The following is a 25,432-nucleotide window of genomic DNA, read 5'->3' as shown; positions in this document are numbered from 1 at the left end:
CTTCTTTTTCTTTACATTTTGTCATATTTCACTTTTCTCATTCTTTTCCATTTTCACAAGAAAATGCTTAGTTTAAAAGTATCTACCAATAAGAGAATTCATTTCCCTTTGCATAGTAAACAAGCTCTCACACAATACTGAGTGTAAGTTTGTTCTTTTAATACCTTTTTTAAAAATTCCATGCTTGCTGTGGCTGAAGGCATAGGAAGTGCTGCTTCATTTTACTTTTTTGAGGGGATATGGAAGGGAAAATCACTTTTGCGTCTGGAGCCAATTTAAAATGTTAAGGTCCAGAATGATGTCATTATTGTTTTTGATTCATAAGCAAATTATTCATTTATTAATTAATTCAGGAAACATTTATGGAGTGATTACTAGGTACCAAGCATTGGGGAAAAAACAGAGGACAAGGCAGTGGAGTAGGTTGATATCATGAAATTCACATCTCTGAGAGAAATAGAAAAAAAATCAGTAAGGCAGTGTACAAGCTAGCCTGTTCTAGATATTCATAAGTGCTGTGAAGGAACCAAAGCAGAACAATATGGTATGAAAGAGGCTGGAGGAGGTTGAGGGGTCAGCAAGGTTGGCAGAAGAGGCTGTTTTAGTAGAGAACCAAATGAAGAAGAGGGACCAAGCAAGCACAGGCCTGGGGGAAGAGTTTTAGGCAAAGGGAATATACATACAAAGGTAAGGGGGCAGAAAAGAGCAACTTCTGTTCCTGGAACAAAACAAAGCAAAACAAAACAAAACAAACAAACAAAAAAAAACAAAGGGGCTGGAAATCTACTAAGCAAAATTGAGAGTAGTGCATGATGAAGTATTTGGGGTCTAAATCCTATAGGACTGCCATAGACAGAATTATATCCCTGAAAATTTGTATCTTGAAGCCTTAACTGCCAATGGGATGAAATGTAAAGATGATATCTTTGGGACATAATTAAGTTTATATGTAGTCATGAGGATGGGGCCCTCATGATGGGATTAGTGGCCTTATACAAAGAGAAATAGACAGCAGATCACTCTCTTTGTCCATGAGAGGGCATAGTGAGAAAGCAGACATCCACAAGCCAGGAAGAGCATTCTCACCAGAACCCAGCTATGCTGGCATGCTGATCTCAGATTTTCAAGCTCCAGAACTGTGAGAAATACATTTCTGTTGTTTAAGCCACCCATTTTATGGTATTTTGTTAAAGCAGCCCTAGCAACTAAGACAAGGGCCTTCAAAACCATATTAAAGCCATTTGTATTTTATTATAAGTAGCAAAGAAGTTAGTGAATACATTCTCCATGATGAGTTTCTGGTTTAATAACTTTCATGCACCCTAACAATTCTAAGCAAATGGGGAGCATAGACTGAGACACAAGCCAATCTGTGATTGAATTTCTAGATTTTCATTAAAAGTTCAATAGCACCTATTGTTGTTATTATTGTTATTATTATTATTACTATGATTAGTGCTCAAATACTTGCTGGAAAAGTGTTTCAGTCTTTTTCATTAAAAAAATTGTCATTCCATGTTCGTTAAATGCAATCACACATTACTTAGTTCTTAATTTACATTGCAAACGAATAAATGTTCCAAAAGGTATAAAAATTGCAAGAATAAAAAATGAACACTTTTGTAAATTTAGCATTATTTGATAAATCTTCCTAAATCAAACATGTCATTCATAATGTAGATTGAATTGTTCTGTTCCTCAGTAATCAGTCCCATGGAAATGTGAAAAAGTAGAGCCTCTGTTCTATTTATTTGGACACTAAAAACAAAATATAATAGTTGATGCCCCTGAGGTTTTCTTGTTTGTTTGTTTTTTTGTGGTATGTGGGCCTCTCACTGCTGTGGCCCCCACTGCTGCAGAGCACAGGCTACACAGGCTCAGCAGCCATGTCCCACGGGCCCAGCCACTCTGCGACATGTGGGATCTTCCCAGACCGGGGCATGAACTCGTGTCCCCTGCATCGGCAGGCAGACCCTCAACCACTGCGCCACCAGGGAAGCCCCCCTGAGTTGTTTTGATTGCCAATAAGAAAATGTAATTATTTTAAAGTACATGTGTTCTGTGAAAAACAAAAAAGATAATTGAATGTAATTCTCATAGCTAGGTAGAACTATTTATTAGATAATGAATTAAGCCTAGTCGGTTCTCTTATTTCAGGTCCAAAGCCTTATCTTTAACTACCAATTGGACATGTTTAGATGATCTTCCCATCACTACCTCATTCTCAGAATCTATAATTCAATCTTCCTCCACCTCTTTTTCTCCCCCCAAAACTAAGGCATCACTAGAGTATTCAAGAAGCAGACAAATGACTCATTTCGTGTATCCCAAATATTGTATATTCATGAAATCAGGTTAAAGTTATATAATATAAAGACTTGGAAGAAAAATAGTAACAGGGACGGGGTAGATGTCATCTTCCTACTGTCTAATCTGTTCAGCCCATCTGTTTGTGAGGAAATAGAAAATGGCATTCCCATGCAGACTGCTTTAGTTAACTGAGAAAATTACAGATTGGAAGAATATATGTATATGATTTTCAGGACTTGATGATTTTATTTGATGCATGCTTCTCATCCATCACTCTTTCCAGTTATCATTGCATTCTCTGAGGTACCAGTGAGTTCATTCAGTATCAACTAGCAATTTTCTTGGAACTTTGCAGTTTATTTGGTTTCTGTTCACATGCTGCTCATTGAGTAAAACTTGCTTTTTCAATCCATTTCTAGAGAGCCGCTTTTTAGATATCTATGTATGTTAGGAACATATTAAATATCAATTTCTAAGAAGCCATCACCAAATAGCTTTTTAGAGATTAGAAAATGGTATAACGTATATTATACCATTTCTGTTGAGTTTCCTTTGTGTTTCAGAAAAAGCCTACTATGCAAATTGGGCAGATATCATGTCATTTTAGAGATAAAAAGAAATTCGAAGTTCATGCTAATTAACAATACGAAGTCCAAGGCTAAGAAATTAGCTCATAATTCCTACCATACTCTTTACTCTGTACCCTAACATGAATGGTTATTTAGATGCAAGATTTTGGCCAAAAAAATATAATTTGCAATATTCAATATGTGTATGTTTTTAAGTTAATATTTCTTCAACTTGAAAGTATATTGTTTGCTTATTGGGAAAAATATATTCAAAAAATTTAGAAAGCACACAGCCTATAATTTATACCCAACATAGCAACATATAGCATTTCAAACTTTTCCCACAACAGATACTGAGGTTTTGTGAATATAACCATCTCTGCACTTGTATTGGTATCTGCAGTGCTGTTTAAAAGTGGCATACTTTATATAAAACATTTTATCTAATTGATTAATTTCAAATTAATTTTGAAGGTAAATTAATCTATATGGGTGGGCTAAAATTGATCTAATTTTCAGTAACTATAACCTATGGATTGAGTGTTCAAAATGTTCATGTAAATATTCAAATTTCATGAAGACTGAAATAATCTAAATGACTCAAAACATAAAAAGGAAAAATAAGTCATAGATTAAAACCTCAAAATGAGACTTAAAATATTCCTCTTAGAAAAAAACTTACATTATTTATCTAGATAAAGGGCTCTGAAAGAGAATATGATAAAAAAAAATTTATGCTTCTTCAAAGTAGTCTTTAGGCTAAAGGAAATAAAGGTTTTATATTAAATGTGAATTTTTTATTCATTTGAATTACTAATATTGCTTATATTCTGCAGTCTTCAGTTGGGTGAGTCTAATGAAAACCCAACTGAATACTATATTGTGTTGTATTAAATATTCTTCACTGCAGTGTGTACCACGGGGTCTCACTTTATTGTGTGTAATTTCCATGCATTCTGGAATCATTTTTTTCTCTTATTCTAGCCATTTTTGCTTATTTCTGCTTCCATCAAGCTTAAAAGGAAAGACAATAAATACACGGAAGGAATAGATGATGAAACTGTAAAATTCACCAACACATTTACATGCACAAGACTACCTTGAATCCTAGAGTCTATTTCCATAAATGCATTTAGAAAACCTCATGGGGACTCCAAAGGAATAGAATGGGAACTAGATGAGTTCCCTTTTTGAATCATGAGTTGCTTAGAGTGAAGGATTTCACAAGTCAGAGCTGAACACAGCTAATAAAAAGGGTTTGCTTCTGTTGGGGGACAAAATCTTATGTATGCTTTTGTATGGATTAAGTCCAGATTTATTATTCTGAACTATTCACCCAGCGTTAATCATAAATCAATCTAGTGACAACTTTAAAATATGATAAAATTGTATATGCAACTTGAATAATCCATTTAACAGGTCAAATCAATGATTTTGCTCCAAGCTTTCTTTCAATTGGGTTCTACAGTGATGCATTATCTCTTTACAAATTTTATTCTCCCAAACAATCAAGGACAGAGGGTACCCCACAGTAATTTGATGCCCCTGTGTCAGGGAACACAAATCAACTTGAAAGGAACAGTATGCCTGGTTTAATGCCATATTTTATGCAGAACAAGAGAAACGACAGTTCCTAAGACTAAACTTAAAGCCTTGAAAAAAGTGAATCTGGAGAATCTCACCCTTGAGGATTGCTTAGCTGTTACGTATACATATATTTTCCCCTAGAAAAATATTCCCCAAAGTGATTCCAAACGTGTATCTCCAGAAGATGATAGCTAATGAATAACTTCTCTCCCTCCTGCATGTGTGATAAACAAATGCTTTCCAACCAAGTCAGACATATTATGCAGTTCATTGTCTGAAATAAATACACATAGAGGTTGGTATTTTAATCAAATAAATATTAAAAACTTTTAAATTAGATTTTTACATCATTCTCATGTATAGATATGAATTGTCATACTCTGTAATGTGACATATTCCTGTGAAAGGCCATTATGTTTAAATGTATCTTATTTAGTTAATGTATATTGATATATTTTTTAAAATTATAGGCTGATGATTTGGCATGTAGAACTATCTGAAGGGCCACTCCTGCACCTTCCTGACTACTGAAAAATAAAGCAGTGGGGAAGAAGTAAGCTATGAAATTAGAGCGATGTCTGAATCTTGGAGCATCAGCTTACTAGCTGAGTGACTGGGAGCTCAGGTGCTTTAAATCTCAGTTACCTCATCCATTAAATGCAAATAATAGAGTTTTTTGTGAGGATTAAATGAGACATGCCATTTAATTGAGAAGCAGATATTTTAATTTTATAATCAAAATCATGCATTATTACTAGTAATTTTATTTATTTCTAATATGTGGATCCACTACAAACCTCTGAATATATATTATGTATTGATGTAGGTGAACCTTGAAAGAATTTCTGTTAATGCTAATTAGCTAAAGTTAACTTTAAAAAAATGTTTGTGTTTTTTAATGCACCTCTGGTGAATAACTTTATTCAGAAAGTTACAGTGAGACTTTTTCTTGGCACAATTTTGTAACCTGGAAAAGCAAATGAGAAATATGTGACAATACACTCGCTAAGACAGAGAATAAATACTTTAAGTTTGGTAATATCTTATACTTCTAAATTATGTAAATTCATGAGCCAATGTAACAGTACAGACTCAAACACTGAAGCAGAAAATTAGAATCTGTGATCTTAGACACTTTAATAATAAATCTCATTAATTGCTACTGACAGTCCTTCAGAGATGAAAAATCATTATATTTTCAGGTTTAGCCCAATGGCTGTGGAAAAATATTATTCCCTACCAGTGGATGATCTAATTTAACTGAAGAGCAAACCCTATAAAATCAGAGTTGATGACCTGGTTGATCAATATGCTTAGTAATTCTATTAGAGTTAAATGTAATTTAGGAAATCAACCACTAAAAATCATCATTCTTTTGGTTAAATTATTCTTAATTATAAAATTCATATATATTTTAATGTAATATTTAAATTAATATATCATATATATTATAGATATTTATAGAAGTTGCATGTAAAGATATATTACCTCTAGAGAATGCACAGATGAATTTTGGGGAGGCAAAAGAAAGTGGATGAACTTTAGCAAAGTATTTTGTGGGGTTTTAATCTCAACTTTAAAAATTTGATAAGATATATTATGAAGAGAAGCATATTATATATGCAGATGTGTGACTGCAACTATTTCACTTTCCTAAAATGAACACTGTATCTCTCTTGAAACTGTGAAATAACTACAATACCCCCATTCTTACACACACATACCCAAAAAACTCTCCGAATTTCTACCATGCACTTTGTCAGAGAAATCACTGGGTAAGGGGAGGAGGCATGTTTGAAACATTATTGTGGTAATTTCAACCAAAATCAAGGGGCAGAAACAAGGTCAAATCAGTTGCTTGAATTGACCTCTCACTTCACTTAAATTACAAGTGGTTCAATAACCCTGTGAACCAGGTAGTGAAATGTGGGTGAATGTGGGTGGATTAAGATCATAGGAATTTGTAACTGGTATTGCTGATGCCGTTTTTAGACTTAGTACAGTTTCAGACATAAGCTTCGATTTAAAGTGAGGCAAATATGCATATGATTACCTATGTATTTTTATAACCAATATGAAGTTGACACTGTTTCATAATTTTATTTTAGCCAGGATATTAAGATGAAAAATTACTCATGAGAAATATACTCAGATAGAAGTATATTTCATCCATTACATCTAAAAGAGAAATGCAGTAGAAAATTTCATTTACATTATTATACAAAATGTAATAAATACTGTAATTATTAAAAGTCTGTGATAATATTCATTTCAACACTTTTGAACCTTAAGAGCTATAAACAGAGAGTAAACACATTGAAAATATCATCTCCATGGCTTTAAGTAAGCACTACCTAATAAGAGCATAGATGTGCACACAAAAAGTATAACTTAAAAGTTTATGGATAGGGGTTTCCCTGGTGGCTCAGTGGTTGAGAGTCCGCCTGCCGATGCAGGGGACACGGGTTCGTGCCCCGGTCCGGGAAGATCCCACATGCTGCGGAGCGGCTGGGCCATGGCCACTGAGCCTGCACGTCCGGAGCCTGTGCTCCGCAGCGGGAGAGGCCACAACAGTGAGAGGCCCGCCTACGGCAAAAAAAAAAAAAAAAAAAAAAAAGTTTATGGATAACTTAAAAATGCTGAGGGGGCATACTAAAAAAAAAATTGGTTTTCAGGTCACACTTCTCAAAGAAGATAAAAGTGAAACTAGACAGTGAAGGAGTCTGCTGAGCTGAAAATAAAGGACTGAGATTGTTAGAGAACTTCAGACAGAAATTAGTGTAAGAAATGAGTGAAATGCATGTGTTTATCAGAGAGTGGATTGTTATGTTTAGAGCATGAATGTCTCTTGGTGGGGTTGGAGTGGTAGATGGGATTATGAGTTGATAATTGTTGATACTGGGGGATGGATGCATGAGGGCTTATTACATAGTCCTCTAAACTTTTTGAAATTGTAACATAAAACACACACTACACACTCACTCACACACACACTCAGGGGCACCAGGGAACTAAATTTGGGTGTTGTACATGTTTCACTGGTGCTTAATTACTACAGTGACACATGTCAAGTAGTAGGCTCAGACTATAAGAGACAAATCAGACAAGAATATCTCCCATTAGACATTTACAGATTTAAAAAGTGCACTCAAGGAATAGTCACATCAGCACATTGTTGCAGATGATATCCCTGAAGAAGAAGGGTCATACCAGACCTCCCAAAAGCTTATCTATTCCCCACTCCCAAGCCCAGACTTACATAGGTAGGATGTGTGCTGGAGCCCACATAACCTGCCTCAGGTGCAGCTCATCAATATTGACAGACTCTAAAATGCAACATGATGACAGTATTCACTAGAGTAAAGTCGATCAGGAATGAGTTTCTTATTGTTGAACCTCAGCACCCCCTCGTCAACCTGGTCAGGACCTAGACAACCTAGTTGGGTACAAAAACTTACTTGATCTTATTGTTGAAGAACTAGAAGAAATAGACATTCTAAAAGTCATGCTAACATATACTATTTTTTTATTGGACCTTGAGCTGATAAGTAAAAAATTGGATACAGTCACACAGTCAGAGAGGTTTGAGGATATCAAAGACCCTGGAAAACCTTCACCTTTAGGATGGTTTAAATGTAACCTGTAAAAATAAAATAATTTTAATCAATGGCTATTTTATCAACTGAACCTGTGTTGCATTATTTAGACAACTTTTTAAATTTATAATCAATGGACAATTTATAGTCAATATGTAACGCTCTAAATTCTGGGCTTATAAGCTAAATCATGTTTTATGAAAATGTTGCCGAGTACTGTTAAACTCTCCTTTCCATTATATTTTACAATATAAATGTAAGATAACAACTTTTTGAACTGCTGTGTTATAATAATTTTATCAGCTGTTGTAAGAGTAGACTTTGAAAATCTTCGGTAAAATATGCCAAATTTCAGTGCCCTGAAATATGTCATTACTGCAACGTCTCAAACAGTGTTGGCTCATGTACTAGAATTACAGTAAACTCCAAGGAATTATGAAAAATAATCATATTAGTGAAAGAATTGTTACATGTTTCAAAGCCTAGATTTAAGTCCAAGTTGGTGCCACATGTAAGATTAATCTTCAGATCTTTGCAGAATTCCTCTGGGCAATAGCCCACATCATAAAATCAAACATAATGATGAATAGACACTTTTTACTCTGAAGAAGTCCAGGAAATAAAATTTCACTGCACGATTTGGCATATGTGTTATGTAGGATTTTCTCTTCATCTTTAGCATGAAAAATTATATGTGATATTGGACTAAAAAGATTAATAGTCTGATGTACTATGCAAATCTTAACATAAAGCTCAAAGATGTAACATCTTTATTTTTTTCCAAGCCTCAGATGATTTAAGTAAACAGCCCTTGCTTGTCCAAGCATGATATCAATTAAGCAAAGACTTAGTATAAATACTCATATTTTATTTTCATTTTTTCATATTCATCTACCAAAACATATACTTTAAAATGCAGAGAATATTGCAGCATGGTTCTTTAGCAAAATACCTAAAAATATATTAAATTATTCGATAATTATTCTGGACACAGCATATTCATCATAAGCCTTAAAAAGATAACATACCATATATCTTCCCTAAAACAACCAATATAAATGTTAACTTAAAAGTGTTTTCAAAATTTTTTTTCATTTTTCTATTTATTCTCAAATGAATGAGGTGTTGAGGAGTGTTTCCATAACAAAATATCTGATAACTCTATGTTGTAAAACTTGCAAAATGTGCAATCTTTTTTTGAAAAGATTGCATAATAGAAAATACATTGGTAGTCAGCTTAAAGATATGTTTCAGCTGATAAAGAATTTGATTGCCATGATTTACATAGTATGCTAATCTCTGCCAAACTATGGGATTTTTTTTTTTTTGACTAACACTATCACAGACAAAATATTAGCGGAAAACCCTCACCAACACTCCACCATTGTCATCTGGTAGGGCCTTTTTTCATTCTAATGAGCATGGTCTGTCTTGTCTACAAACACTAGCCTCTCCTATATGATGTGTACAGACATTCAATCAGATATTTAATTACATCTTAACATGAGTTCCAAACAGCGGGCTAATTCCCTTGTTTCTGATTAAAGACATTACAAAAAATAAACCTAACATGGCATTTACATATGACTCTAAGATGAAACATTATTAATAAGTTTTAAGCATTTAAGAGATAAAGACTTTTTTAAAGCATGGGGACAACAGTTTCTAAAACAATGAAACACTTTCACAAAGTGGTGGGGAAGAGGGATGAAATTGATTGGAATGTTAGCAGTTTGAAAGGGGAGATCCTGGAAAACTGTCGGATAAGGATTTGCTAATGCAATGTATAGTCTTACTGTCACTGATGTGCCAAAGTCAATAATGTACATTTTGGGCTGCAATTGACCAACAGTGAATATTTTAGAAGCAAGAAGGTAACTGCCTAATTTGAGCACAGATGACACAACGTGATTTGGGGTCATACATTTTTGTGGTACTGTCGATTATAATATGCCCTCCTTTTTTTCATATAGACAAAATTTGGGGTATATTTAGAATTATCAAATGAAATATTATTCTTTTAAAATCTCCTGGTAATGCAATAGTGAAGTATATTTTCGTTGCCATAAACTTTAACATCTTCAAAGAAGGGGAAAGTGAACCAGACACTCTTGGTTTTTGTGCTACTCCTTATGACTTGGACAGATACATTAAATCTGTATTAACTCTTTCAGACATGAAACTTTTAAGTATCCAAAGTCCAAAGGCTATCAAACACAGATGTAAGAATGTTACCGAAAATTATATAATGTGTGTAATATCTGACTTTTATTCATGTTTTGGTGATAGTGTTCATGGAACTTACTCCCTCAGAAACATTTCACAAAGCTACAGTGCATGGTACTGACACCAGACTAGACCCATAGACAAACAGGACTTAGACTAGCTTACCATATACATGTATATCTATTCGGGTGTGTTTGTGGATATACATGTGCGGATGTATGCATGGGTGTGTATTTGTATTAGTATATACAGGCATATGAATTTGGAAAGCTCTCTGTGATATATATCTGAAATGTGAAAATGTGAAGAACATTTAAGAACAATCCTGATTGAAAAAGAACTCTCACCTATACAAAAAAAATATTTTGTTGCATATATACATTTATACAAAGTTATTTTGAAATATTATGTAGCAGTTTAAAAAGTGTGTGTGAGTGTGTTTATTGATGGAAAGATCTCCAGGATATGTTGTTAATAGATAAATCAAGGCACAGAACTAAGGACTGATAGGTATTATTTAATCTCACTATATTATAAAGTATTTGTAAGTATATCATAAATGCATAGGTATACAGACAAAACATATGAAAAAAACACCCTCTGTTTTAGACCATTTGAGCGTCTATAACAGAATACCATAGACTGGGTGGCTTATAAACAACTGAAATTTACTTCTCAAAATTCTTGAGGCTGGGAAGTCCTAGATCAAGACTCTAGCTGATTTGGTGTCTGGCAAGAACCCATTTCCTGATTCCTAGACAGTCATCTTCTCTCTCTGATTATCTGGAGCCTTTATTCTTACTTTCTAGAGGCCACAAAAGTATATGTTTCCAGTTACCTATAGATGTCTAATACAAAAAGAGTAGCAAGAATATCGCCCCATAAGTAGTTAAATACTTACTAGTAATTTGATATTTCAACTGTTGACTTACTGCAAAAGAAAAAATTTTTAAGTAAGAAAATTTAATTACTCTTATCCCATTAAGTCATCATGTTGAATTAGAAATTATGTGAAAAGTGAAATAATATTAAGATAAAGGTTTTAAAATAGTTTTATAAAGCAAGTGAAAAGAAACTACTAGGTACTACATAATTAATGATCAAATGGATGACATAGAAAATGTTTTAAATATTCACAAAAATAAATAATCAATGTAGTCCCTAAAGATTGGAATTGTAAAGTCAAAGGAATTGTATTTTATTTCTTTCCCTTTTCTTTTGTACACTGCTTCCCGCCCCCCACCCAGATATCACAGCATCGACTTCATGTGCCCCTTCCATGGCCCAGGCCTACCCAGCACTGGGAAATATTTTATTGTGGAAGAAAATCTCCCTCCTTATATTTAAAGGAGCTTAATCCTTCAAAATAATTAAAATGTATTTTTTAAAAAGCAGTCCGATTAATTTAACTATTACAGATAATGACTGAGTGATAATCTCCTAAACCTAATTCAATGTAAAAGGATTTAGAGAAACCACTAATGATAGAATTTCTAACAATGTAAGATAATGGCATGAAATGGCTTCTGGGATGAAGGAAATCATTTTAAGGCTGAGTTTGAGAGCAAACTCTTTTCTGAACAGTTCCTGATTTTTGCTTCCTTGTTTCCTCTTTCTCTGAACCTGTAGACTCTTAAAATTCTAAGTTTCTTTGATGGTAGTTCAGGAAACAGAGAAGATCAGAGCTGTGCATTTGTATTTGGTTATGTTTGTGAAGTATATAAGAAAATATCAGTGGTTTAAATATACACTGCCCAATGGCCTTCTCTCTTTAACAGTTCTAATGTTTGAGAAATTCTGGATTCATATTGAGTTTAATAATAGTCACTCCTGACCTATTTACCAATTTTTGGATTCATTTTTTCAGTTACTTGCTATATGGTTCTACTTGTATGCCTTGTCATTTTATAATAAATCTATAATGCAATTTATCTTTCTTTAACCTTTATTTGGAAAAATATAGTAAGCATAAAGCTTTGGAGTCAACTTGTGTTTTAAGGGTTAAGTGGATATCATTCTCCTTTTCCTGTTGGTTCTAGTATGTTCCAGTTATTCCCTCTCCTTCATTCATCCTGCTATACTGTAATGACCTTCACTTCATACTGAATTATTGAAATAGCCTAAAGTCAGTCTCTCTCTCTCATCTAATTTGTACTATCCAAACCAAAAACCCCTGGAGAACTCTCATTGCCTTCAGGACAAAGTCAAATTATATCACTCAAATTCCCTTCCAGAGTCAACCAGCATCTCCTTACCTTAGCTCTGGTCAAACCCTCTATTCATACACCATCCACCTTAACTAAAAATCCAATGCCAGTCAAACGTCTTGGTATTTCAGAACAGATCTCGAGGTCTCTCTCCAACATACCACCTTCTCAAGTTCTAAAACTCTTTATTTCCTCTCAGTTCTCCTGTGCCTATTGTCTATGCAACTTATCTGATGATAATTCTGGTCTTTCCCTAGTGATAACTTTTGATTTATGCTTTCAAACCCATGGCATGGTTAATGTTTCATGCTTGGAGTTTGATTTTCCTAGTTCAATATGCCATTCTTAAGGCAAATACCATGTTTAATATAAAGTGTTTACATATTGAATAAAGGGGTGTCTAATTCTGCCAATCTACTGAGCTAGGTACTGGGATTATAAATTCCTGTAGAAAGCACAAAACAGAGGTCAAGGATCAATTTGTTATATTTCCTAGAGTTTTGAGTATCGTACCTTTATATTCATGTTGTGTGTGTACATCTAAATATTAAGACATAGATAAAAGCTTACATTATTTCAATTCGATTGTTACAGTTTATGTCAAGCATTTACATAGCTGCTAGATAATATTTCATTAATTTCATTCAGTATATTTACTGAGTACCTACCATGACTACTACTGGTTCCTATTCTTAAAAAGTTTAGGACTTATGGAAAAATCGATTAATAGATCATACAAATTGATTTCAACTGGAGGTATAAGTACTATGAAGAAGAGGAGCTTAGTCCATTTGGCCTGTTGTGGAGCAAAAAATCCATAAACTAGGTAGCTTAAACAACAAATGTATCTTTCTTACAGTTCTAAAGGCTAAGAAGTCCAAGATCAATTTGCTAGCACATTTGATGTCTGGTATGGACCCACTTTCTGATTCATAGATGATCACCTTCTAACTGTATCCTTACATATGAAAAGAAGAGCTAAAGAGCTCTGTAGGGTCTCTTTTATAAGGGAATTAATCCCACTCATGAGGACTTCACCCTTATGACCTAATCAAAATCCCAAGGGTCCCATCTCCTAACACCATCACATTATGGATTAGGATTTCAACATATGAATTTTGGAGGAACACAAACATTCAGTTCACTGCAGAGCATGTCTGCCGACATGTAAGTAGAAAGCAAAAGACACCAACCACGATGGAGCTGTCAAGGAAGGGTTTCCTAGAGATATGAATTCTGATCTGATGAATAATAAAAAAGTTTGGGTGACTGCTCAAGGAAGAGTTTCCAGGTAAAGGTAGCAACATACACAAATAACATTTGGCAGGACTTCCCTGGTGGCACAGTGGTTAAGAATCTGCCTGCCAATGCAGGGGACATGGGTTTGATCCCTTGTCTGGAAAGATCCCTCATGCCGTGGAGCAGCTAAGCTCGTGCACCACAACTACGGAGTTTGCTCTCTAGAGCCCGCGAGCCACAACTGCTGAGCCCGTGTGGTGCAACTACTGAAGCCCATGTGCTCAAGGGCCCGCATGCTGCAACTACTGAAGCCAGCTCAACAAATGTGCCCACACGCTACAACTACTGAAGCCTGCTTGCCTAGAGCCTGTGCTCTGCAACAAGAGAAGCCACCACAATGATAAGCCTACACACCACTATGAAGAGTAACTGCCGCTCACACAACCAGAGAAATCCTGAACAACAATGAAGACCCAATGCAGCCAAAAATTTTTAAATTAAAAAAAAAAAAAACATTTGGCAGGCGGGAGAATGATGCATTTAAGGAAGTGAAATTTAGCTAGTGTGGCTGAGCAGAAGGAAGGGCTGTGTTCTGCAAAATGAGGTTAGAGAGTAATTGAGGACATATCATGCAAGATCAGGTAAGCTATGTAGAGAACTTCTATCTTCATTCCAAGAAAAATGAAAATCCATGGAAGGATGTTTGTGTATGTGTGGTTGGAGGGTGTGAGTGTGGGTGAGTTAGACATTTGCAATTCAAAAAGATCATTCTGACTGCTCAGTAAGGGGTTAGAGTGGAGGCCAAGTCATCAAGGAAACTACTATAGACATGACCCAGCTTTGACCAGAGTAGTCTTGAGAGAGTTTACTAAGAATGGATGGATTTAAAAGGTGCCTAGGAGGCAAAATTGACCAGAAAAAAATATCAGTGCTGTGAGTGCTTTGACAATAATAAAATGCAATATTAAAATAGTTCTGTTTTAGATTAGAGAAAGTTTGAGATTATGAATGAAAAATTTTGTTACTTTTATAGCAATTTTATTATGTGTTATGTTATTTTATACTATTATGTTAAAGCAAAGTATAACGTGAGAGTTTTAGCTTTACATGAACAAAGATATTTCCTTGGTTAGGTTGGTAAGGAAGGGAGGATTCTCCAAGTATCCACCCCATGTCCTAAACTATTTTACCTTAAAATGACAAACAATTACATTTTCTCTATGAATGCAAATAAAAAGGAACAACACAAATCTATTAATTAAAATTTATTATTGGAAGATTTTAATATATTAACTTATTATATTACAATCAATAATACATTTTTCCTACTATGACTTGATTTCTATAGAAATTTTGATGATTTTTTAGTTAACTCATTTTGATCCAATGCTCAGTTTTCCTTAAATCTTACCCAAACTTTGAATTCATTCTTCTTAAATATTGTCCCTATAAGAAGTTACCTTTCTCAAAATATCTTTAGGTAAGACATTATTAAAGCTAAAAAGCCTACTTGTTGCTATATATGACATATAAATAGAGACCACAGAATATTAAACTGTAGATTAAGTCCTATGAGGCATTCATTATCTAAAAACCAACAAAAGGTGTTATGAAATGGCTTTACTGTCATTGAGTTCAAGTATGTGTTGCAGAAATAATTTTATGCATTTAATCATGCATAATGGAGGTATTATGTGTCTTAAATACATAATATGTAAATAAGGCTTATCATAAATTTTTTTAAATAGGATATTCCAGAAAGATAGTTGTTTCTCCTTTATAATATCAAGATATTTCTCCACATTCCTGTGATTGGGACATTCAACTGTATCACTGACAATATTTCCAAAAGACATTGAATTCTATCAGGAAAAACATGAGGCTTTTTTCTTTTAATCGATTTTTAAATTACATGTTTATAAATGAGCATCATTTTGAGCCTTGTCATTTGGTCTAGGAAGCTATCTAGGAGCAAGAGCCTCTTTTATTTCAACAGACAGTAACTGTTGAAATGATTCAAATACTGATAGAGATAGTAAATACTAATCTTTGGGTCTCAAATTCCCATTAAAAATATGAAAGATTCTCAGTGCTGAGACTGAAGGATGTAGCTGCTTTGTTGTAATAACCAGAGCGGTTTCAATATTTGAATGTGCAATATTTTGATAAAACCACACCTATTTGTATATGCATATTTATTTTGCTGTCTACCTAAGGTATTCCAAACAGTGAAAAATGTAGATGAAGCAAGTACAGTGGTCTTTTATATTGCCAGAAATAGGGATTAATACATTTTCATCTGAATTTATTTAATCCAAATCTCACGGCAATGTTATGAAAACTAAAGTTCGTATGATAACCCGGAAAGCATTTTCCATAAAGTGAAGCAATGAAAACAAGCAAAGCAAAAAGTAAAAAAAAAAAAAAAGATATAAGGTCAGTAAGATCTCTGATTACTAAATGGGATACAAAAGAACTTTATGATTTTGCATAATTAATCTGTTGCTATTCATTCATTTGTTTTAATATAAATGACAAAAATGTTTTTATGTGTGTTTTATTAACTTACTATAAGATTTAAATAATTGGATATATATTCATATATCATGATAGAAAGATTCATATAATCTAGTCTTCAACAGTCATCAACAAAAACCTTGAGATATGGAATCTGAAACTTCATATTCAGAAAATTATTCTTATATTTTGGACAGTAAAATATCTTTTCAGTTCGGTTGTTGAGAGTCAGTTCTCACACATCCCTTATTTTCTAACCATGTGTGGAGTGGGCCCCCATTGTTTTACTCACACATGAGTGTAAATACTTGCCATACCTGAATCAAATTATAATAAGATGTTTTACAGTACTTTAAGCAAAGTGTTCTTTTTAATTATTGGTAAAGCCTTTCTAAAATTTTTTGAAAATTTAGTCTAACATTACAAAAAATCAAATGATGAAATGAACATTGAGCTATAGACCTCAGTTTACCTGTATGGGAAAAATGTGATTCTTGTTGAATGGGTTTATTTGAGTAAAAAATGCAGTATCTATTCAATTTGGTTTCGGAATATATTCCCAGGCAACTATAAGACTGATTTCTTCAAATAAGTACCCTTAGGTTTCATGAAAGTTATGCATGGGAACGTCCTGTGGATTCAGAAGAAAATTGATTTCAATGCATAGGAAGAGTGGTAAACCCCAGTTCATACTTAGACTAGGTAAAATTTTTGTCATATTTAGACAACCTGTTAGAATGCAACATGGGGAAAAATCTGTAATGTTGGTTCATACATTTTTAACAACTGGGTTTGTTTTTATCTTCTAGATTTATCTTAATTCTTTAGAATCATAATTGCAAGAGGTTACTGAATCAAATCTCCTTATTTTACAAATTAAAGCTCTGAAAAGTAGAAAATCTACCTAAGTCACTAGATCAGTGAATAGTTAGACAAAAATAGCATTCTCATAAATTTTAAAGGCATTCGTGGTGTGGGTTTTAAATCAAAAACTCTGAGATACAAAGTTGGTGTTAATTTGTTATTAAATGCAAGTAAACCATCATCTCTGAACTTTTGTTTCTTAATAGAATCATTGAAATCAAATGACATATATATTCAGTTAATAGAGAGCATATGATACTTGTTGCCACTTTTTAAAATACCTGCTACTTGGTAAGCACTGTGCTATTAACCTTACTTATGTTCTTTTTGAATCTAACAGGCCTCTCTACAAGGTGTTATTGCACCTAATTCATGGCATATTCATCTCAGTTACCACATATAAGCCCTTGCGAAATGGTCACAACGCTAGTACAGAGCCAGGTTTTAAACCCATGTATATCTCTTCTCTGTGCCTTTATTGCCCAAGAGCATAGTAACTCTTAAAGTGTATTTTTTCCCCTTTTAGTTAAGTTCTTTCTGCAATATATATAAACTAACATTACTTTTAAACATTACATGATTTTTAAATTTTAAGTAAACAATAAGATTCAGGATATTTTAAAACATTGTGCATTTACGTAAGTTTTTCCAATTAAAAGATACAACAGCTGCCCTCTTAAGGTTTCTGGCATTTGAAATTATCTAGGGGAATGGAATTTTAATAAATGTACTCTTCTAAATTACCTCTGAGATTTCATTGGGACGAATGCAAAAACTTTGGAGGCACTTTATTATTAGTGGCACTCTTTTTTGTTTTTTTTTTTTGCTGTACGTGGGCCTCTCACTGTTGTGGCCTCTCCCATTGCGGAGCACAGGCTCCGGACATGCAGGCTCAGCAGCCATGGCTCACGGGCCTAGCCAGTCCACGTTATGTGGGATCTTCCCGGACCACGGCACAAACCCGTGTCCCCTGCATTGGCAGACGGACTCTCAACCACTGTGCCACCAGGGAAGCCCTAGTGGCACATTTTAACTGAGAAAATTAACAGAGAGTAAAATCATTGAAATGAACATGGGATTCTAAAGAAACTCAACACATAAAACTTATTTTTTCAATAAAAAAAATTGTCTCTGATACTTAGGAAAAAAATGAAGAAAAATAAATGTGATTATTGATAAAATATGTATGCAAAATAAAATTATACAAGTATGAAACTGTCAGAAAATATACCTACCAAAGTGTATAATTATTGTATTGTCATGGTACAACTGGTAATTCTTATCTTTCACAGTAACTTCAATAATAATCACTGCAATTAAGGTTTTTAATTATTTAAATAATCACTCACTCTAGGTTATGTATTACAGCCTGAAAATTTCAATGCCATCTCCTTCTAGTGGACGTTTTAATAAAACACTTCTACATTTAATATTGCTTTCTACCCTACAACCAAGATTACTCTATCCAGCCAGAATCTCATTCAGATTTGACAGAGAAATTAAAACCTTTACAGAAAGGCAAAAGCTAATAGAAATCAGCACCACCAAACCAGCTTTACAACAAATGCTAAAGGAACTTCTCTAGGCAGGAAACACAAGAGAAGGAAAAGACATACAATAACAAACCCAAAACAATTAAGAAAAGGTAATATGAACATACATACCGATAATTACTTTAAATGTAAATGGACTAAATGCTCCAACCAAAAGACAGACTGGCTGAATGGATACAAAAGCATGACCCGAATATATGCTCTCTACGAGAGACCTACTTCAGACCTAGGGACACATACAGACTGAAAGTGAGGGGATGGAAAAAGATATTCCATGCAAATGGAAATCAAAAGAAAGCTGGAGTAGCAATTCTCATATCAGACAAAATAGACTTTAAAACAAAGGCTATTATAAGAGACAAAGAAGGACACTACAAAATGATCAAGGGATCAATGCAAGAAGAACATATAACAATTGTAAATATTTATGCACCCAACATAAGAGCACATCAATACATAAGGCAAATGCTAACAGCCATAAAAGGGGAAATTGACACTAACACAATCATAGTACGGGACTTTAACACCCCACTTTTACCAATGGACAGATCATCCAAAATGAAAATAAGTATGGAAACACAAGTTTTAAATGATACATTAAACAAGATGGACTTAATTGATATTTATAGGACATTCCATCAAAGAACAACAAAATACACTTTCTTCTCAAGTGCTCATGGAACATTCTTCAGGATAGATCATATCTTGGTTCACAAGTCAAGCCTTGGTAAATTTAAGAAAATTGAAATCGTATCAAGTAGCTTTTCTGACCACAAATGCTATGAGACTAGATGTCAATTACAGGAAAAAATCTGTAAAAAAAACAAACACATGGAGGCTAAACAATACACTACTAAATACCCAAGAGATCACTGAAGAAATCAAAGAGGAAATCAAAAAATACCTGGAAACAAAAGACAATGAAAACACAGACGCGAAACCTATGGGATGCAGCAAAAGCAGTTCTAAGAGGGAAGTTTATAGCAATAAAATCCTACCTTAGGTAACAAGAAACATCTCAAATAAACAACCTAACCTTACACCTAAAGCAATTAGACCAAGAAGAACAAAAATACCCCAAAGTTAGCAGAAGGAAAGAAATCAGAAATATGAAATCAGAAATAGCGGAAAAAGAAATGAAGGAAACAATAGCAAAGATTAATAAAACTAAAAGGTGTTTCTTTGAGAAGATAAACAAAATTGATAAACCATTAGACAGACTCATCAAGAAAAAAAGGGTGAAGACTCAAATCAACAGAGTTAGAAATGAAAAAGGGGAAGTAACAACTGACACTGCAGAAATACAAAGGATAATGAGAGATTACTACAAGCAACTCCATGCCAATAAAATGGACACCCTGGAGTAAATGGACAAATTCTTAGAAATGCACAACTTGCCGAGACTGAACCAGGAAGAAATAGAAAATATTAACAGACCAATCACAAGCACTGAAATTGAAACTGTGATTAAAAATCTTCCAAGAAACAAAAGCCCAGGACCAGATGGATTCACAGGTGAATTCTATCAAACATTTAGAGAAGAGCTAACACCTATACTTCTCAAACACTTCCACAATATAGCAGAGGGAGGATTACTCTCAAACTCATTCTACAAGGCCAGCATCACCCTGATAACAAAACCAGACAAAGATGTCACAAAGAAAGAAAACTACAGGCCAAATGTCACTGATGAACATAGATGCAAAAGTCCTCAACAAAATACTATTTAACAGAATCCAACAGCACATTAAAATGATCATACACCATGATCAAGTGAGGCTTATTCCAGGAATGCAGGGATTCTTCAGTATATGCAAATCAATCAATGTGATAAGCCATATTATCAAATTGAAGGAGAAAAACCATATGATCATCTCAATAGATGCCGAGAAATGTTTTGACAAAATTCAACAGCCAATTATGATAAAAACCCTGCAGAAAGTAAGCATAGTAGGAACCTACTTCAACATAATAAAGACCCACAACCAACATCATCCTCAATGGTGAAAAACTGAAACCATTTCCAATAAAATCAGGAAGAAGACAAGGGTGTCCACTCTCACCACTATTATTCAATATAGTTTAGGAAGTTTTAGCCACAGCAATCAGAGAAGAAAAACAAATAAATGTAATCCAAATCACAAAGAAGAAGTAAAGCTGTCACTGTTTGCAGATGACACGATACTATATCATGAGAATCCTCAAGATGCTACCAGAAAACTACTAGAGCTAATCAATGAATTTGGTAAAGTAGCAGGATACAAAATTAATGCACAGAAACCTCTTGCATTCTTACACATTAATGATGAAAAATCTGAAAATGAAATGCAGAAAACACTCCCATTTACCATTGCAAAAAAAAGAGTAAAATACCTAGGAATAAACCTACCTAAGGAGACAAAAGATCTGTATTCAGAAAATTATAAGACACTGATGAAAGAAATTAAAGATGATATAAACAGATGGAGAGATATACCATGTTCTTGGATTGGAAGAATCAACATTGTGAAAATGACTCTGCTACCCAAAGCAATCTACAGATTCAGTGCAATCCCTTTCAAACTACCACTGACATTTTTCACAGCACTAGAACAAAAAATTTCACAATTTGTATGGAAACACAAAAGACCTCGAATAGCCAAAGTAATTTTGAGCAAGAAAAAGGGAGCTGGAGGAATCAGGCTCCCTGACTTCAGACTATACTACAAAACTATAGTCATCGAGACAGTGTGGTACTGGCACAAAAACAGAAATATAGATCAATGGAACAGGATAGAAAGCCAAGAGATAAACCCACGCACATATGGTCACCTTAACTTTGATAAAGGAGGCAAGAATATACAATGGAGAAAAGACAGCCTCTTCAATAAGTGGTGTTGGGAAAACTGGATGGATGCATGTAAAAGAATGCAATTAGAATACTCCCTAACACCATACACAAAAACAAACTCAAAATGGATTAAAGACCTAAATGTAAGACCAGATACTATCAAACTGTTAGAGGAAAACATGGGCAGAACACTCTATGTCATAAATCACAGCAAGATACTTTTTGACCCACCTTCTAGAGAAATGGAAAAAAAAAAAAAAAAAAACAAATGGGACCTAATGAAACTTAAAAGCTTTTGCACAGCAAAGGAAACCATAAACAAGACCAAAAGACAACCCTCAGAATGTGAGAAAATATTTGCAAATGAAGCAACTGACAAAGGATTAATCTCCAAAATTTACAAGCAGCTCATGTAGCTCAATATCAAAAAACAAACAACCCAATCCAAAAATGGGCAGAAGACCTAAATAGACATTTCTCCAAAGAAGATATACAGATTGCCAACAAACACATGAAAGAATGCTCAACATCATTAATCATTAGAGAAATGCAAATCAAAACTACAATGAGATATCATCTCACACCAGTCAGAATGGTCATCATCAAAAAATCTACAAACAGTAAATGCTGAAGAGGGTGTGGAGAAAAGGGAACCCTCATACACTGTTGGTGGGAATATAAATTGATACAGCCACTATGGAGAACAGTATGGAGGTTCCTTAAAAAACTAAAATAGAACTACCATACGACCCAGCAATCCCACTACTGGGCATATACCCTAAGAAAACCATAATTCAAAAAGAGTCATATACTACAATGTTCATTACAGCTCTATTTACAATAGCCAGGACATGGAAGCAACCTAAGTGTACATCGAGAGATGAATGGATAAAGAAGATGTGGAACATATATACAGTGGAATATTAGCCATAGAAAGAAATGAAATTGAGTTATTTGTATTGAGGTAGATGGACCTAGACTCTGTCATACAGAGTGAAGTAAGTCAGAAAGAGAAAAACAAAGACCCTATGCTAACACATATATATGGAATCTAAAAAAAAAAAAAAAAAAAAAAAAAAATGGTCATGAAGTACCTAATAGCAAGACGGGAATAAAGATGCAGACCTACTAGAGAATAGACTTGAGGACACGTGGAGGTGGAAGGGTAAGCTCGGATAAAGTAAGAGAGTGGTAGTGTATATATGTCCATATGTACACTACCAGATGTAAGATGGATAACTAGTGGGAAGAAGTCGCATAGCACAGGGAGATCAGCTCGGTGCTTTGTGAACAGCTAGTAGGGTGGGATAGGGAGTGTAGGAGGGAGGGAGATGCAAGAGGGAAGAGATATGGGGATATATATGTATATGTATAACTGATTCACTTTGTTATAAAGCAGAAACTAACACACCATTTTAAAGCCATTGTACTCCACTAAAAACGTTAAAAAATATTACGGGCTTCCCTGGTGGCGCAGTGGTTGAGAGTCCTCCTGCCAATGCAGGGGACGCGGGTTCGTGTCCCGGTCCGGGAAGATCCCACATGCCGCGGAGCAGCTGGGCCCGTGAGCCATGGCCGCTGAGCCTGCGTATCTGAAGCCTGTGCTCCGCAACAGGAGAGGCCACAACAGTGAGAGGCCCACATACCGCAAAAAATAAATAAATAAATAAATAAATAAATAAATAAATAAAAATATATTGCCTTCTCCAATTTTTATTATATTGACAATTATGATAAATAATATGAATCTTTTTCATTAAATAAATTGGGATTGCATTGGCAATAAATGAAGAATTTAAGTTAGAAAAAGCATATTTTTCTGTTCAGTGCTTGAGATTTTTTATGACAGATGTCCAAATAGATTTAATAGCTACTAGTAGAATGTAGAAATGTAGAATGTAGTAGAAATCTCTAGAATGTCATATATGACCAGAGGAATAACAGAAGTTAGTACCTTGGTGTTACTGGAGGTACAGGTTTTGTTTTAATTCAGTTAAAAATATATTATACACCTTTATGTCCAACCATTATGATACAAAATGAATAAGACATGCTCCCCATTTTTGAAGACCATTCAAGTCTGGTTTGAGAGATACATATACATAGATTAACATACATAGATCAATTTAACAAAATATGATTAACTTAAGATGAATCCAGTTTCTTCTTTGCTTTGTTCCCAGTTTTTAAATAATTTTGATGTTATTAAGACATATGCTGTTCTTAGCTTAAAAAAAAAACCTGGAAATCCCTTAGAATTGTCACTTGAACAGTATTTATCAATTGTAACATAGAAAAGAATTCATCTTCAACAAAGTGTAGCCATACCCATTCACAGCTATTCATATTTTTCATTTTTATGATAGTATTTCGTCTGATTCAAGTGGGAACTATCAACTCTTTACTTTTTTCTATATACACTCAATCGCTTACTAAAAATTAAAGAGCTAATTTTTGATGCTTTAGATGTGTATATATGTAGAGTGTTAAATTTTATGCCTAAAGTATGCTTTCTAAATGGAATTTTAAAATTCTGTTTAAGAAATATATAATTAACGTTTAATTATTACATATTCATTTATTTATTAGGTTTAAATAATGCTGATACATACTCACACATACATGCATGCACATCAAATGGAGGAAATTTAGTGGGAGTATTCAATCCTACCCTTACCAACGTTCTAATGCTGGTCCCAAACTCCTTTTCTGTTAGGTGACTCTAGGTACCTCTTCCTTCTTGTCATGAAAAAGTCTTTTCAGGCAGGTAACTGATGCCATCGATGGTGTAGATTACCTTGTCAAAATGTTAAATCCCCTCCAGAAATCTAAATATCAAACCACATATCCCCAGATACTGAAATAAGTTTATGAGAGTCATCGATTTCCTGGACAGCAGAGTGTACCCATAGTTCTGAAGTAATGCTGACTGCTTTTCTGATTGTAGAGTCAGTGTTGTAACATTCTCTTGGTGGAGTCTCTTCTCCTGGACACTTTTGCATGAAAAATGCAAGGTCTGTGTTTTCAGTTATCTTAAAAGGAATGTCATTGAGACTTTTTTTTTTGACTAAAAGATTATTAATGTTATCCAGTTTATTTGGATAAATGTTGTGCTTAATTACTTTTTATGACCCCCCCCCATCATGGTCAAGCTGAGCTTGTTGTTTTAAGGACATAAACATTGGATAATTTTCTCTTAAAACCATTTCGGTCAGGTCTACTGTCCACAGAGTAAGTACAAAATGTTATTTATTTGATGTAAGGTATACCTGTCACATCATCTTTATCGTTTTATGGGTTTAATAGGTGTTTGTTTACTCAAAATATTAAGGAAATACTAAAGTTTTGTACTTAGGAGCAATAATCTCCACAGGATATGTTATTCAAATTCCAATTTTAATATGCTGAATTTTTATATATATATGACTTCAGAAGATGTGAGGAGTTGAAAGATAATGGCACAAAAAATTTGTGCTCTACAATTTAAACACAGTTGGAAGTTTTTTTCTGAATTTAATATAAAAATAAATCAACTAAAGATAAACTCTAAAAACATACTCTTCTTTGAATATAAATGCCATCTTCAAATAGAAATGATAATGTAGATTTACATTGAGCTAATTGCTGCATGAATTTATAGGTGTTATTGGCTCCTTCATTCCTTCACCGAAGGGCTTATTGAGTGCCCCTTCTGTTTTACATCTCCCCAGTAGGTATGAGATACAAAACTGATGAGATCAGATTCCTCTCCTTGGGTAGGCATAAATGTACAAAAAGCAAGTAGAATTAAATGATCAAAGTGATGAAGATAGATACAATGATTCTAAGATTGCAAAAGAGGAAAATATTATTTCCACTTTCAAAGCACAATTCAGGAGAGATTTCAGAGAGATGATATCTTGAGTCATTTCTTGAAGGAAAAATGGCAACTTGC

Source organism: Mesoplodon bidens, assembly GCF_964165515.1.
Source record: "Mesoplodon bidens genome assembly, chromosome: 5".
NCBI classification, from domain to species: Eukaryota; Metazoa; Chordata; class Mammalia; order Artiodactyla; family Ziphiidae; genus Mesoplodon; species Mesoplodon bidens.
This window is presented reverse-complemented; position numbering follows the sequence as displayed.